Source organism: Crocuta crocuta, unplaced genomic scaffold (genome assembly GCF_008692635.1).
Source record: "Crocuta crocuta isolate KB4526 unplaced genomic scaffold, BGI_CrCroc_1.0 scaffold273, whole genome shotgun sequence".
NCBI lineage: Eukaryota > Metazoa > Chordata > Mammalia > Carnivora > Hyaenidae > Crocuta > Crocuta crocuta.
In genome coordinates this window covers 813,007-826,910 of record NW_027529425.1, presented here as the reverse complement: position 1 = coordinate 826,910, position 13,904 = coordinate 813,007, and the positions used below count along the sequence as shown (strand labels likewise).

General features: G+C 46.3%; 1 protein-coding gene across 1 annotated transcript in view; it reads left to right on the top strand.

The window, feature by feature from the left end:
• The first annotated feature begins 12,532 nt into the window (after positions 1-12,532).
• LOC144227222 (uncharacterized) overlaps positions 12,533-13,904 on the top strand; it is a 71,195-nt gene continuing 69,823 nt past the window's right edge. The window contains exon 1 of the mRNA XM_077758825.1: positions 12,533-12,640. The gene's annotated coding sequence lies outside the window, so the exon portion shown is untranslated. The remainder of the gene's footprint in view (positions 12,641-13,904) is intronic.

Genomic DNA, 13,904 nt, shown 5'->3' with positions numbered 1-13,904 from the left:
CCCCGCCCCCCCCCCCCCAAGCACATGCTTTTTCATAGAACAGGAGACAGCAAACTTTTTTTTTTTTTTACAGGGCCAGATGGTAAATATTTTAGGCTCTTTGGGCCACATGGTTGATGTCACAATTACTCAACTCTGCCACCGTAGCACAGATGCAACCACAGACTCTATGTAAATGAGGGAGCGTGGCTGCATTCCAAAATCACTTTATTTATGGACACTCAAATTTGAATTTAGCGTAATTTTCACATGTCATAAACAATTCTTTCTTTTTTTTCCAACACTGCAAAAACATAAAATTCTTAGATCTCTGACTGTACAAAAACATGTGGCAAGCTGCATTTGACCCATGGGCAGAAGCATGTGGAGCCCCTTCCTGGAATATGATGGTCGAGAGATGACTGTCAAAATCCTCTGAACCTGTCTTCTCCTTCCCCTTAGCAAAGCCTCCCAGTGCTCATTTTTGCCTGTAGGTATAAGGATTACAGGTCCTCTCCCTCCCTCATGCAGCCTCCCAAATGTGCCATGGAAATGTAGACATTTATGAATTGCCTTGGAACAGAAGCGGTGGTAACAGTGACTCCAAGACTTGCTGCCGAGTTCTCCCCCAAGGCGGGGTGGGGGGTGGTGGTGGAACAAGCTGTTGACTGTTCTCTTTCCCTGGATTTTAACCAAGGTGATAAATGAGTCCCAGAGGAGGAGATCTCAGAGGGGGTGGGGGGCCGGAGCCAAAGCCCTGACTCCCAGGCCCTGCGCTTATCTGCGTCAGAACCTCTGTTTCCAGCAATAAAGGCTGTTCTTAGTAGTCCAGTACCTGCCTGGTCTCAGCTTTCACATCAAGGAAAGAAGGCGGGACTTCTTAGTGGCAGGGGCAAAATGGGGGTTCGGTAGAGAGAAGAGCTATTTCCACACCATCAGGTGCCTCTTGGCTCTGTCAGCCAGTCTCGCTTTCTTTATCTCTAAAGTGGGGACAGTCTTACCCACCTCACTGGGTAGTTGGGTGGATTAATAAATTAATATATCTAAAGTCTCTGTCACACCGAGGGGGCTCAACAAATGTCAGAGTATAATTCTAATTTATCCAGGCAAGGAAACTCAAGAGAGGTTAAGGTACCATCCAAAGGGCACACAGCTCATTAGGGACGGAGGCAGGAATACAGTTGGTTTCCTCAACTCTCCAACTAACATTCTTTCTAATATTCTTTCTTCTATCCTGCACTGCTTTTTTCTTTAAAGTTTATTTATTTTGAGAGAGAGAGAATGGGAGTGGGAGAGGGACAGAGAGAGAGAGAGAGAGAGAATTCCAAACAGGTGACAGCACAGAGCCCAATGCAGAGTTCAAACTCACAAACCATGAGATCATGACCTGAGCTGAAATCAAGAGTCAGGAGCGCAATCAACTGAGCCACCCAAGTGCCCCCATCCTGCACTGCTTTAAGAGGAAGGCTTAGTCCTTTCTTTCTTTATTTGTTTGTTTGTTTGTTTGTTTGTTTGTTTTTGAGAGAGAGAAGGAGAGAGTGTGTAGGAGGGGCAGAGAGAGAAAGAAAGAGAGAATCCCTAGCAGGTACTACACTGTCAGTGTGGAGTCCAGTGAGGGGCTTGAACCCACCAATTGTGAGATCATGACCTGAACTGAAATCAAGAGTCATATGCTTCACTGACTGAGCCACCCAGGCTCACTACTCTTTTTAACCACACCTGAAATGCTACGGTGGGGAAAGTGTTGGGGCTGCCGGATATTAGCTCTGTTCCCTCCCTTACTTTCAGCCTCCCGGTTTCTGTTGCAGGTGACAGACCCTGTCCTCTGGGGGGTTAGCCGCAGGAAAGCTGTGCCATCATATGGCACAGGAGATGTTGTGAGCACCGCCTCTGGCCTCGCCCAGCACCCCCAGCACCCCCTGCTCCACCCTCACCTCCTCCCAGTGCAGGCTCCCTTCCTCTGGGCTGGGCCACTCCACTAGACAGTTACAAAGATTCTTTGTAATTTGTTTGCACCCGTAGGAGAGAGAGCAGGGCCCTGGCTGTACTCAAACCACAAGGGCTGCCAGCCCTGTTTACACAGAGAAGGAGCCAAGACAGATGACCCTGTGTCTTGGGGTTTCTGGCTGAAAACACAGCCCAAGCCCCTGGATCAGCCTCCCTGTTTCTGGGCTACACCACACAGAAGCAGCATGGAGGTGCCTCTTTACCAAGGGAGACCTGTTTACTCGGCTGGGTGAGAGGTGTTTGCACAGGGAGGGAGGTGGCAGTGGCCATCTGGCTGTTCTCTGGCTGAGCAGAGGAGCATTTGCAGGTCAGACAGCGTCCCTGTTCCAGGGCCTCTGGGGAGGCAGCCCCCCGACAGTAGGCTTGCAGGGACACACGTCTTTTCTTTCAGAGTGAATGTGGACGATTTGGAAAAAATTGTTTAAAAAAATACTGTTTTTTTTCTTCCTTTAATCCAGGCCCACACCAAATAAATTGTCTAGGATATTTCCCCCAGCTATATTTTGCAAGGTGGGGAGAAATGCAGTTTTTAGCATTTAAAGAACGGTGAGGTTTTCCACCTATTAGGTACTTTGTGGTTTAAAAAGCATTGCTGGGGCTCCTAGTTGTAGATCGTGCGACTCTTAATCCTGGGGTTGTGAGTTTGAGCCCCATATTGGGTAAAGAGATCACTTAAAAAATAATTTATAAAGCTCGTCATATCCACCAGTCTGTATGATCCTCAAGAGAGAGGAGTAGGTAGTGGTGGCCAAAATCATCTCTATTTTACAGATAAGTAGTAGATGGTTTGAAAGGTCACGTTGCTTGCACAAAACCACACACCCAGTAAGAGGCAGAGGCCAAGTGACTACCGTTTGCATGCTCTTTTTCACGGAATCCCCCTGCCTCCCCATCTGGCTGTAAAGAGAAATACACAGAGAGCTTTGTTCCAACATGTAACCACCTCACTGAAGGTGGCTTCTGGGAGACAGCCTTGCATCTCAGGGATGTGGGGGAAGCCAGGGCAATGAGCCTCAAGGGTGCTATGCAGGACCATGGATCTGTCCCTGTGACCCCCGATGGGGCATTCGTGGACTCCAGATGAATGGAGAGCCTGGGGACCAACTGTGTGAACTTGTGTGTAACATATACACTGTACTGCCACCAGCAAAATCATGGAGGCAAGGGAGGGAGTTACAGATTCGCTGAAACTTTTCTCCAAACTCCTTCACCCCTGTGTCCTCTTGGGCTGTGGTTCCCTGCATCCAAAGGGGCCATGTGCCTCCCTGAAGGCACTGCCTGGGTTCCACCTACCATCTTCGATACTTCTTCCTAGCTCTGTAGCCTCCCTTTGATAACCCCAAACACCAACCACCCCAGTGGGCGTCATGCTCAGCGTCCTCCTTTCTGTCTTCATCTCGGTTCCTTAAGTCCAGCTCAATCCAAATTGCTGTGACCTGTGTGACTGATTAAAATTTCTCAGCTCTGCTTCCACCACCCTTAGCCCAACCCCCTGCCCCAGACCTGGCCACCATCCTCAACTCCTGGTCTTTTCTTTCCCATCATGGGAAAGTCCTGGGTCTTCTCTCTTCTTGCCGATCTGTCCTTCAGTGACCACCCTTCTATAATGACTAATGTGTTCCTGTGTTTTGCAGCTTGAGAAGCACTCTTGCATACATACATATTTTATCTGTAAAATAGAGATGGTTTTGGCCACCGCTACCTACTCCTCTCTCTTGAGGATCATGGAGACTGGTGGATATGACGAGCTTTATAAGTTATTTTTTTAATTTACTTTTTAAGTGATCTCTCTACCCAATGTGGAGCTCAAACTCACAACCCCAGAATGTATGCAGGCATACATGCACACAGAGCCCCATTCTGAAGTTAGGTTCTCCTCCCCACTGGATCTCCATTCATCTCCTGCCTGAACTGCATAACATGTTTGGTTTTCTTTTGGTCTTTGAGTCCAAGGCATCTGAAGTCTGCCTGCCATCATTCTTTCAACCAACCTGCCTTTCTTCACTTTCCTGATAAAATGCTATTTATCAAGTGTTCTAACTACTGTGGAGTCCTCCAAAAATTCCAGTTAGCCCACTCCTGTATCCTTCCTTATTCTCTCTTAACATTCAGTGCCTGTCATTGATTATTAAAATCAGACTGTGACTCCTGGAACTGGAAGCTTTAAGGATCATGTGGTCATGAATGACAGTTCACTCCATGGCCAGCCACCTCATGCTGCCTGGACGTGTCTGTACATTTTCTTTATGCTGCGATCTCCCTGGAGTGGTGAGGCTCCTCCTCCTTTACAGACTACTTGGATGTTTAGAGGAAGGTCTGGGTTAGTTCAGCTGCTTCCCGGGTTCTGGCCCAGCTCTGAGATGCATCTCCGTGCCATGTATCTCTCTCCTCTGCCATTTGGCTTTTACTGAAGGCAATCTGGGGGAGGCATTGCTATAAATGACTCTCAGTTTGCCTGTGATTGACACTCCAATGATCAGAGAAGCCTTAGTAACACGTTGTAAGGTTGAGTCCCAGAATTTCAAAAGAGGGTCATGCAAAATTTGCGTATGACTTGGGCAAGTGAAAGCAAGACCTGGGAACACAGCCCAGTGGTATCATTGTCTTCTTTACTTTGGTTCTTAAAGGATGAGGAAGGTCACTCTGTCCCAGTTGGGTGCCTGTCAGAGCCACGGGAGTTGTACTGAGCTCTCCTATATCCCTGCCACCTTTGTGTGCTGTATGTAGACAGAGGTGCCCAGTCATTGACATACAAGCAGGAAAGAGCTGGTGGATGAGCCTACATGTGCAGCCTAACCCCAAGGGTCATTCAACAGCCCAGAGCCCTAAACTCATCTTGTGACCCATGTGAGTGAGTCCAAAAATATAATAATGATAACAATGGCGTTACTAGCTAACCACAATAGCTCACGGCATGCCAGGAACCATGCCAGTGGCTTTACATGAGTCAACTCAACTAGAGCCTTATGACTGCCTGATGGGGTATACGCTGTTACAATCCCAGTTTACAGAGAAACTGAGACCCCAAAAGGTTACATAACTAGACTGAGTATGTAGTATAGACAAAGTTAGAACCAAGGCTGTCTGAATCCTATAGTGACCTTCCAGAGTGACCTTCTCCTGAGACCCAGTAGACATACCCTTCCCTGATATGAATAGGCCTGTAAACAAGGGGGAAGTTCACTTGCAGGAGGATCATTAATGGTCCCAGCTGAGCAGAACTGAGCTGAACTTGACTTCCTCCTCTCTCTGGCCACCTTGCTACAGTCCAACCACTGTTTTAAGCATAAAGCCAAGAATCCTCATGTTTAAAATTTAAAACTAACTCCAAAAGATATCTGCACCTCCATATTCATTTCAGCATTATTTACAATAACCAAGACATGAAAATAACTTAAGTTTTCACAGGTGGATGAATGGATAAAGAAAACGTAATGACAGGGGCTCCTGGGTGACTCAGTCAGTTGAGCATCTGACTTCGGCTCGGGTCATGATCTCATGGTTATGGGTTTGAGCCCCTCATTGGACTCTGTGCTGACAGCTGGAGCCTGAAGCTTGCTTCAGATTCTGTGTCTCCCCCTCTCTCTGCCCCTGCCCTGCTCATGCTCTGTCTCTCTCTGTCAAAACTAAATAAACATTTAAAATTTTTAATAAAAATTTAAAAAATATAATGATATAGGTAGATAGATAAATAGATAGGCAGACAGATACAATGGAATACTATTCAGACATTAAAAAGAAAGAAATCTTCTCATTTGGGACAACATGGATGAACCTCAAGGGCATTATGCTAAGTGAAATAAATCAAACAGAGAAAGACAAATAGCATATGTATGATCTCAATTCTGTGTGGAATCAAGGGGGTGTAAAGCTCATAAATACAGAGAACAGACTGGTGGTTGCCAGAGAGGGGTGACAGAGGGGATTGAGCAAAATGGGTTAAGGGGATCAATGGTACAAGCTTCAAATTATAAATAAGTCATGGGGACATGATGGACAGCATGGCAACTATAGTCAGTAGCGCTATACTGAGTATTTCAAAATTGCTGAGAGAGTAGATCTTAAAAGTTCTCATCACAAGAAAAAAATATGTAACTGTGGTGACAGACCTTAGCCAGGCTTATTAGTGTGATCATGTTGCAGTATATATCTATATCAAATCATCATGTTGCACACCTAAAACTAATATAATGTTATATGTCAATTGTATCTCAAAAATTACTTAAGGACAGGGGCTGGCTCAGTTGGTGGAGTGTGTGACTCTTGGTCTCGGGGTTGTAAGTTTGAGATTACTTTCTTTTTTTAAGTTTATTCATGTATTTTGAGAGAGAGAGAGAGAGAGAGAGAGAACCAGCAGGGTAGGGGCAGAGAAAGAGGGACAGAGGATCTGAAGCATGAAGCAGGCTCTGTGCTGAAAGCAGTGAGCCTGATGCGAGGCTTGAACTCATGAGCCATGAGATCATGACCTGACCCGAAGGTGAACACTTAACTGACTGAGCCACCCAGGTGCTCCTGTGTGTAGAGATTACTTAAAAATAAAATCTAAAAACAAACCAACCAAACAAACAAACACAAAAAAAACCAAAAACAAAACAAACAAAAAAACCCCACGAGGTCACTGGGTGAGCTCTAATCCAATAGGACTGGGCTCCTTAAAAGAAGACATTAGGACACAGACACACAGAGGGAAGGCCACATGAAGACAGATGGACAGGAAAGATGGAAGACAGGCATCTACAAGCCAAGGAATAAACCCAATTCACACCTTGATCTTGGATTTCTAGCCTCCAAACCTTACACGATGCGTGTCTATTGTTTAAGCTGCCCAGTTCATGGTACTTTGTGGTATGTGTGTGTGTTTTAATGTTTATTTTTGAGAAAGAGACAGAGACAGAGCACAAGCGGGAGAGGGGCAGAGAGAGAGGAAGACACAGAATCCCAAGGAGGCTCCAGGCTCCGAGCTGTCAGCCCAGAGCCCAATGCAGGGCTCGAATCCATAGAACCATGAGATCATGACCTGAGCCAAAGCTGAACGCTTGACCAACTGGGACCCAGACACCCCCCCCTCCCAACCCATGGTACTTTGTCATGGCAGCCCCAGAAAACTAACACAGTCTCCCTCCGAGGCTCCCCATTCAGCCTAAGCTGATCTTGCTCTTCTGGGGGAACCTAGAGGAGAAGCTTCCATTGCCCCTTTCCCATGTTGCTAACCCTCCTCCCCTGCACTCTGGCTTGTTCTGGTGCCCAAAAGACAAGGCCTTGCACCCAGGTGGCCTGACTGTTGTGGAGGAAGGCATGTCTCTCACTTCATGTTTGGACTCTGTGCTGCTGTCCACAGAGCCCAAGAGTTGCTCAACTGTTATTGAACCACACTCTTGGCTCATTCAGAGTTTACAGTCCATGGAGAGCCCCGAGCCTTGTTCACCAATGTTGCTGTCAAAAAGCCACATCTTCCACATCCAGTCCTTTCTGACATATTTTCTAGGCTGATGTTCCATCTTGGATGGTGGCCACAGGGATGTGTTGTAGACTTTTCCATCTGGATGCAGAACGTTTGGGTCTGTTACATTTTAACTTACTCATCCCTGTTTGGGGTGTGGGTGTAGGGACAGGGCTTGCTTTTCCACCTTCAACATGCACATTAACACTGTTAGCCTCGGTCAGGCACAAATCTAACTTTCTGTCACCAATATTCCAATATATAATGTTGACAAAATAGGAAACAGTTTGTATAAAGCATATATAAGAGGATCCTGTTGAATAGGAAACAGGGTGGAACCCAGTAGTAGCTGCTCTGGAGAGTGCATTCACAGCTGCTGTGAATTTGTAAGGGGCTCTTGGTGGCTCAGTCAGTTAAGCGTCTGACTTGGGCTCGGGTCATGATCTCACAGTTCATGAGTTCAAGCCCCATATCGGTCTCCATGCTGACAGCTCAGAGCCTGGAGCCTGCTTCTGATTCTGTCTCTTTCTCTCTCTGCTCCTCCCCTGCTAGTACCCTGCCTCTCTCTATCTCTCAAAAATAAATAAAACATCTCAAAAATTAAAAAAATTAAGTTGCTGTGAATTTGTCAATATAACTCAGGTCTGGTTATTCAACCAACTAAAAACCCCATCAGACTCTGCCCTTACCTGCCTCCCATTCATTTTGCAAGCCCTCATGGAGGGCTTGTTTCCTTGGAATAAGTTCCATAAACACACTATCTTCTCTATAAAAGCAGAATCTCCAGGTATTTGTCCTTTGTATGCTGCTCAAGCCTCCTCATTTTAGTGTTCTGAGATGTAATCATCAAGCCTGTTTTACTCCAGACACGCCATCTATAATTTTTCAGACTTGCAAGTCTTAAATATATATTCTCCCGGACTCCCCTTCTGGCCATATGGCAGCCAAGATGAGCAGAGAAACCCTCCCCATATAGCACACCGACAAATGATGGGTTCCATGCAAAAAGCATCTTTTACTAACACATGAATGAGCTGGTGGGGAAGTAAGGGAATCCCTTGGAAGCCAGGGGGAAAAAATGACAGAAAGCAGTAATCCAGGGGGATAAGCACACTCTGGAGTGACTTTTCCCTGGAGTGTCTGCTCACCTCTGGTGCCCAGAACATGGGTTTTAATAGGCCACACATGAGGGGGATAGGCGACAATGCCAGGGACCTGAGCCCTCGGCCTAAAGTTAGGAACCTCAAAGGACAACACCTTGAAAGGTGAATAAGAGTAAAACCTGTACTGAGGCACCTGGGTGGCTCAGTCAGTTAAGCATCTGACGTAGGCTCAGGACATGATCTTCCAGTTCATGGGTTCAAGTCCCATGTTGGGCCCTGTGCTGACAGCTCAGAGCCTGGAGCCTGTTTCAGATTCTGTGTCTCTTTCTCTGCACATCCCTTACTCGCTTGCTCGCTTTCTCTCTCTCTCTCTCTCAAAAATAAACATTAGAGGCTCCTGGGTGGCTCAGGTCGGTTAAGCGTCCGACTTCAGCTCGGGTCACGATCTCATGGTTTGTGGGTTTGAGCCCCGCGTCGGGCTCTGTGCTGACAGCTAGCTCAGAGCCTGGAGCTTGTTTCAGATTCTGTAGCTCTCTCTCTCTGACCCTCCCCTGCTCTCTCTATCTCTCAGAAATAAATAAAACATTTAAAAAATGAACATTAGAAATTTTTAATAAAATAAAATGTTAAAAAAAAAAAAAAAGAGTAAACTCCACACCAAAGAAGAAAACCATGGGTATATGTGGCTATTTGGGCCATGGAAAACTCCTCAGCACAAGGCCACCCTCACAAAGGTCTGGTACCTGAAATCACACTATCTGAGTGACCCAAAAGATCTCTAGTTAAAATTTTTTAAATCTTTTTAAAAATATTTTATTTTTAAGTAATCTCCACACCCAAAGTGGGGCTCAAACTCACAACCCTGAGATCAAGAGTTGTGTGCTCCACCAGCTGAGCCAGCCAGGCATCCTGTTAGCTAAATCTAGTTTATAGTGACCCCAATGCATTAATGTTCCTGGGTATTAGACGGAATCAAACAGATTCTTACTATAAACCCAGGGCCCACCTGGCTCCCATAGGGAGAACCCTGAGGAGCTCACAACAGGAACTCACTAGACTTTCACTTGAGGAAACACCCCCAGGGCCCTAGTGTCTAGTGTCAGCAGCATGTCAGGGATGCACCCCATTAGTATTAACCCCACCAGCTTTCACAACACACAAGTCAACCTTGGGAGCCCACAGTTTCTGGAGAGCCCTTCAGAAACTTTTATTTGTTCAGGGCAGCCTGCCAGGCCTTAGGTACGGTGTTGCTTTGTAAAAGTAAATCATTACATTTAGTGGTACTTGGAGTTCTTTCAAAACTCTCCTGCGGATGTCACCTGATCTCATTAGGTGGGCTTGTTTGCCCACAGGTCTCAAACTTTGGGGTCACCAGCACTATTTCATGTAGACCCTCTGCTGTGGGCCCGACAAGCCTCATTTCTTGGAATCTGTCCTTAGAAAATAATCAGAGAGGTCTTCAGTAATCACAGACAAAGATGTTTTGCTTTTCCCATAGTGCCACTGAGAAAGTGTCTTCTTGGATTATTTACTTGTCTCTTTTCCCCCATACTGATGTAAGTGCCATCATTCCCTTTTCTAGTTAAGATTATGATTAAAAGAACAATAGGGAGCACCTGGGTGGCTCAGTAGGTTAAGTATCTGACCTTGGCTCAGGTCATGATCTCATGGTTTGTGGGTTTGAACCCGACATCGGGCTGTGCACTGACAGCTCAGAGCCTGAAGCCTGCTTTGGATTCCCTCTCTCTCTCTCTCTCTCCCCTCCCCCGCTCGTGCTCTCTCTCTCTCTCAAAAATAAAAATAAAAAAGATAAAAATAACAATGATCAAGATAAGTAACATGCATTGAGTGTTCACTGTGTGCCAAACGCTTTGCTATCAGACACTTACCTTCCACAGAGACATCGTGAGGCTAGGATCATCATTACCAGCTACCAGTTATTATTAATCAATAATGATCAATTATTAACTGTTGTCATTTTACAGATGAAGAAACTGAAAGCTCATATCTTCCATGCTTCTATCACCTAATGGCTTCAGTTTACTGATTTCTTCTTGCCGTTCTATTTTTTTTAAAGCTGAACTTTGTGCTGTACTCACAGTATTTTTTTTAAGTTTGTTTATTTTCTTTAGTAATCTCTACACCCAACATAGGACTCAAACTCATGACCCTGAGATCAAGAGTTGTATGCTCTTTGGACTGAGCCAGCCAGGCGCCCCTTACCCTGCTTTCCGATTGTTTAAATATGTATATCCTATTTAAACTCCCTAAGAAAGGGAATCTAATGCTTTACTTCCCTACTGTTCCGTTAGAACTCTCAGGGAGGGCCACCTCCATAGTTCCAGTGGCCAGATTATATCCAAGCTTGGCTTCCATCACGTGCCCAAATCTGATCCATTCAATTCTGGTGCAAAAAGTGGTCACACAGCATGAGTGTGGTGGGTACTTCAGGCCTCTCAGCCACCTATCCAATACGACTGTAGTTTTGAACGATGTTTAAAATAATAGATAAAAAAGGGGCACCTGGGTGGCTTTGTCAGTTAAGCGTCCAGTTCTTGATTTCAGCTCAAGTCATGGTCCCAGAGTCATGAGATGGAGCCCCCAAATCAAATCAGGATCTATGCTGACAGCACAGGGCCTGCTTAGGATTCTCTCCCTCCTTCCCTCCCTCTCTTTCTCTCTCACTCCCCTATGCTCACTCTCTCTCTCTCAAAATAAATCAATAAACTTTAAAAATAATAATAAAAAAAGAGTTGATATATATGAAAGCAGATAGGAAAGGGGTAAATTAAAGCCATCACAGTCTGGTTAGGGTGGAGAGATTACAAGTGATTTTTTTCCTCCACTTTGCAATTTTCACTTAATGATACTGTAATTGCCTCTTAGTTTTCATGTGTTTTTTTTTTTTGAGGGGGAGAGAGAAGGATGGGAGAAGGGCAGAGGGAGGAGAGAGAGAGAATCCTAAGCAGGCTCCATGCTGAGATGGGGCTAGATCTCACCTCACCACCATGAAATCATGATCTGAGCCAAAATCAAGAGTTAGATGCCTAGCCCACTGAGCCACCCAGGCACCCCATCAAGTTGTGGGGGGGGTTGTTTGTTTTTTTAAGTAATCTCTCCCAAGCAATAAGAGTCACGCAATCACTACTAAGTTCAGTCTCTCTCATGAACTTGACATGGAATATAGAGCAAAGTTACAACCATTAAAGCCCTTGGTCACCCTTACATGGAAGGTGGAGCAAAGTTGACTTTCCCAGGTAAAGGTGAGGCCAGAATTATTGTAGGTTCTGAAAGCACCCTGAAGACAAAAGTGTCTATTATTACTCTGAAAACTCCACTGCTGTAATAACATATGCCACATAAGCAAAACACAGAATCTTGTAACTACTTTGGTTGTGGAAATACGTCCTTTGTCTACAGGCCAGATATTGGAAAACACCATGCACTTAATAGACTGACATCTCCAGGGTCAGAGAGAAGCTACCATGGCAGTTTTATGAAAACAGCCGCCCCTGGCTTCACTTTGATCTTCCTCTGTTTACACACACCCCTGTTTCAGTTCCTTGGCCACAGACTTACAATTACTAAGAATTATTATTGCTTGATGATAACTATAATTAGTACAATGACTGCCCGAAATGGAAAGAACAGGAGAGGAATCGAATTATCATATGAATTGGCGTCTGAGCTGGGCAGTCGCTCGGTCCGTTCCCCACATTAACTCCCAGCGCAGAAGCCAAGTGCAGTAAACTTAAGACTGGAGGCTNACTTGTGGGGAGGAGCACTGGGTGTTATATGGAAACCAACTTGACAATAAGCTATTTTTTAAAAAAAAAAGACTGGAGGCTTGATCACAGAGGGCAAGGAGAGGGGTCCTGAGACTTGGGAACCGAGAAGCAAAATCCTCCTGCGCTGCTAGAGAGGACCCGGAAGTGCAGCGCAGTCCCGGAAGGCGAGATGCTGACACACTTCCGGCCTTTGTGACTCATTGTGTCTGTGTCGAAGCGTCGGGAGGGCCTAGGTCCGTGTGCAGCGCCCTTCGGCCGGCCTGAGCCCCAGAGTCAGCTCCCCATTCTCGCCCAGCACCCCCTGGCCGCTCCCGGGGCTCACGGTGAGACTTGGGGCCGGCCTCAGGGGAGGGCGGGCGGGGCCGCCCGGTGTGTGCGTGAGGGTGGGCTCTGCAGCTGAGGCCCCGGGGTCCCCTCCAGGTGGCCCAGGCGGAGTGTGGAGAGAGTCCAAACCCCTGTCCCTCCCTTGGCTCGGTGGTTGGAAGCGCCTTCCCGTGGGAGACGTCCCGCCCCGCCCCCCGGTCCAGGCGGGGAGGGGGCGAGGGTCTAGTGGCCGGGGATACCCGGATCCCTGGGGAGAAGCCGTCTGTGGACCCCTTCCAGTCCCCTCATCCGCAGTGTCGTCATCGTCCTTTGACGTTTCTGAGAACCGGGTCGCGAGCGAGCCCACCCTGTCTGATTTTACTGCCCGTCCTTCGTCGCCATTTGCTTTGATTCCAGTGAGGGATTTTTTTTGGGGGGGAGGGGGGCTCCTTCAGGGCCTCGAGGTGAAAAATGCGGAAGACTGAGTAATGGGCACGTTTTGAGGTGCCGCTTACGTGTCTCCAGATCACCTGCTTCTCACCCCACCCCCGCCCCCACCCGCGAGAGGTGATTGAAGAGTATTGGTAGCTTAGAGTGGATAAAGACGTAGTTCGGATATGGTAGAGATTTTGTACATCCCACTTTCTCTTTAAAAGTCTTTTGAAGACTTTAAAAAATGGTTATGTCCAGAAGGTTACGTGGGGCTTCTCCCCGCCCCCTCCCGTTTTGGGTAGTTAACTCTGCTTGTCTTAGAGTGGGTGAAGAGTGAAGGGACTTTGTGGAAATTGCACCAGGCCATTAGGAGTGATTGCCCGAGTGACCTTGGATAATGCAGAACTCTTCTCCAGCTCTCAGTTTTGTCATCAATAAAATTAACTCGATTTTCTGAAAAGGACTTCTCACTTTGAAATTATTTGATTTGGTCTTTGGTCAATGCNTGTTACATGGCCTGGGACCAAAGAAAGCATTTATTGTACAGGCCAGTGCTAGGCGGATTGGAGGTGGTCCGTAAATACTGAATTGAATTGTAGAGAATTCATTGTAACCAAATCAACAAAGTACTGTTAGTATATATGCTGGCCATATGTGGAGAAATAGCTTTATTACAAAGGGAACCATAAGGATAATTTGCCCTAGAATGTATCTCCAAGTTTATGTTGTCTCTGAATTACTGTGCAAGATACCCATTCATTATTTCAGGCAGTTTTCCCCAGTCTTAAAGTACCAACAAGGAAGCTAGCTACTTAATACACATACTCTTGCTGATTATCTACTTGATCTAAA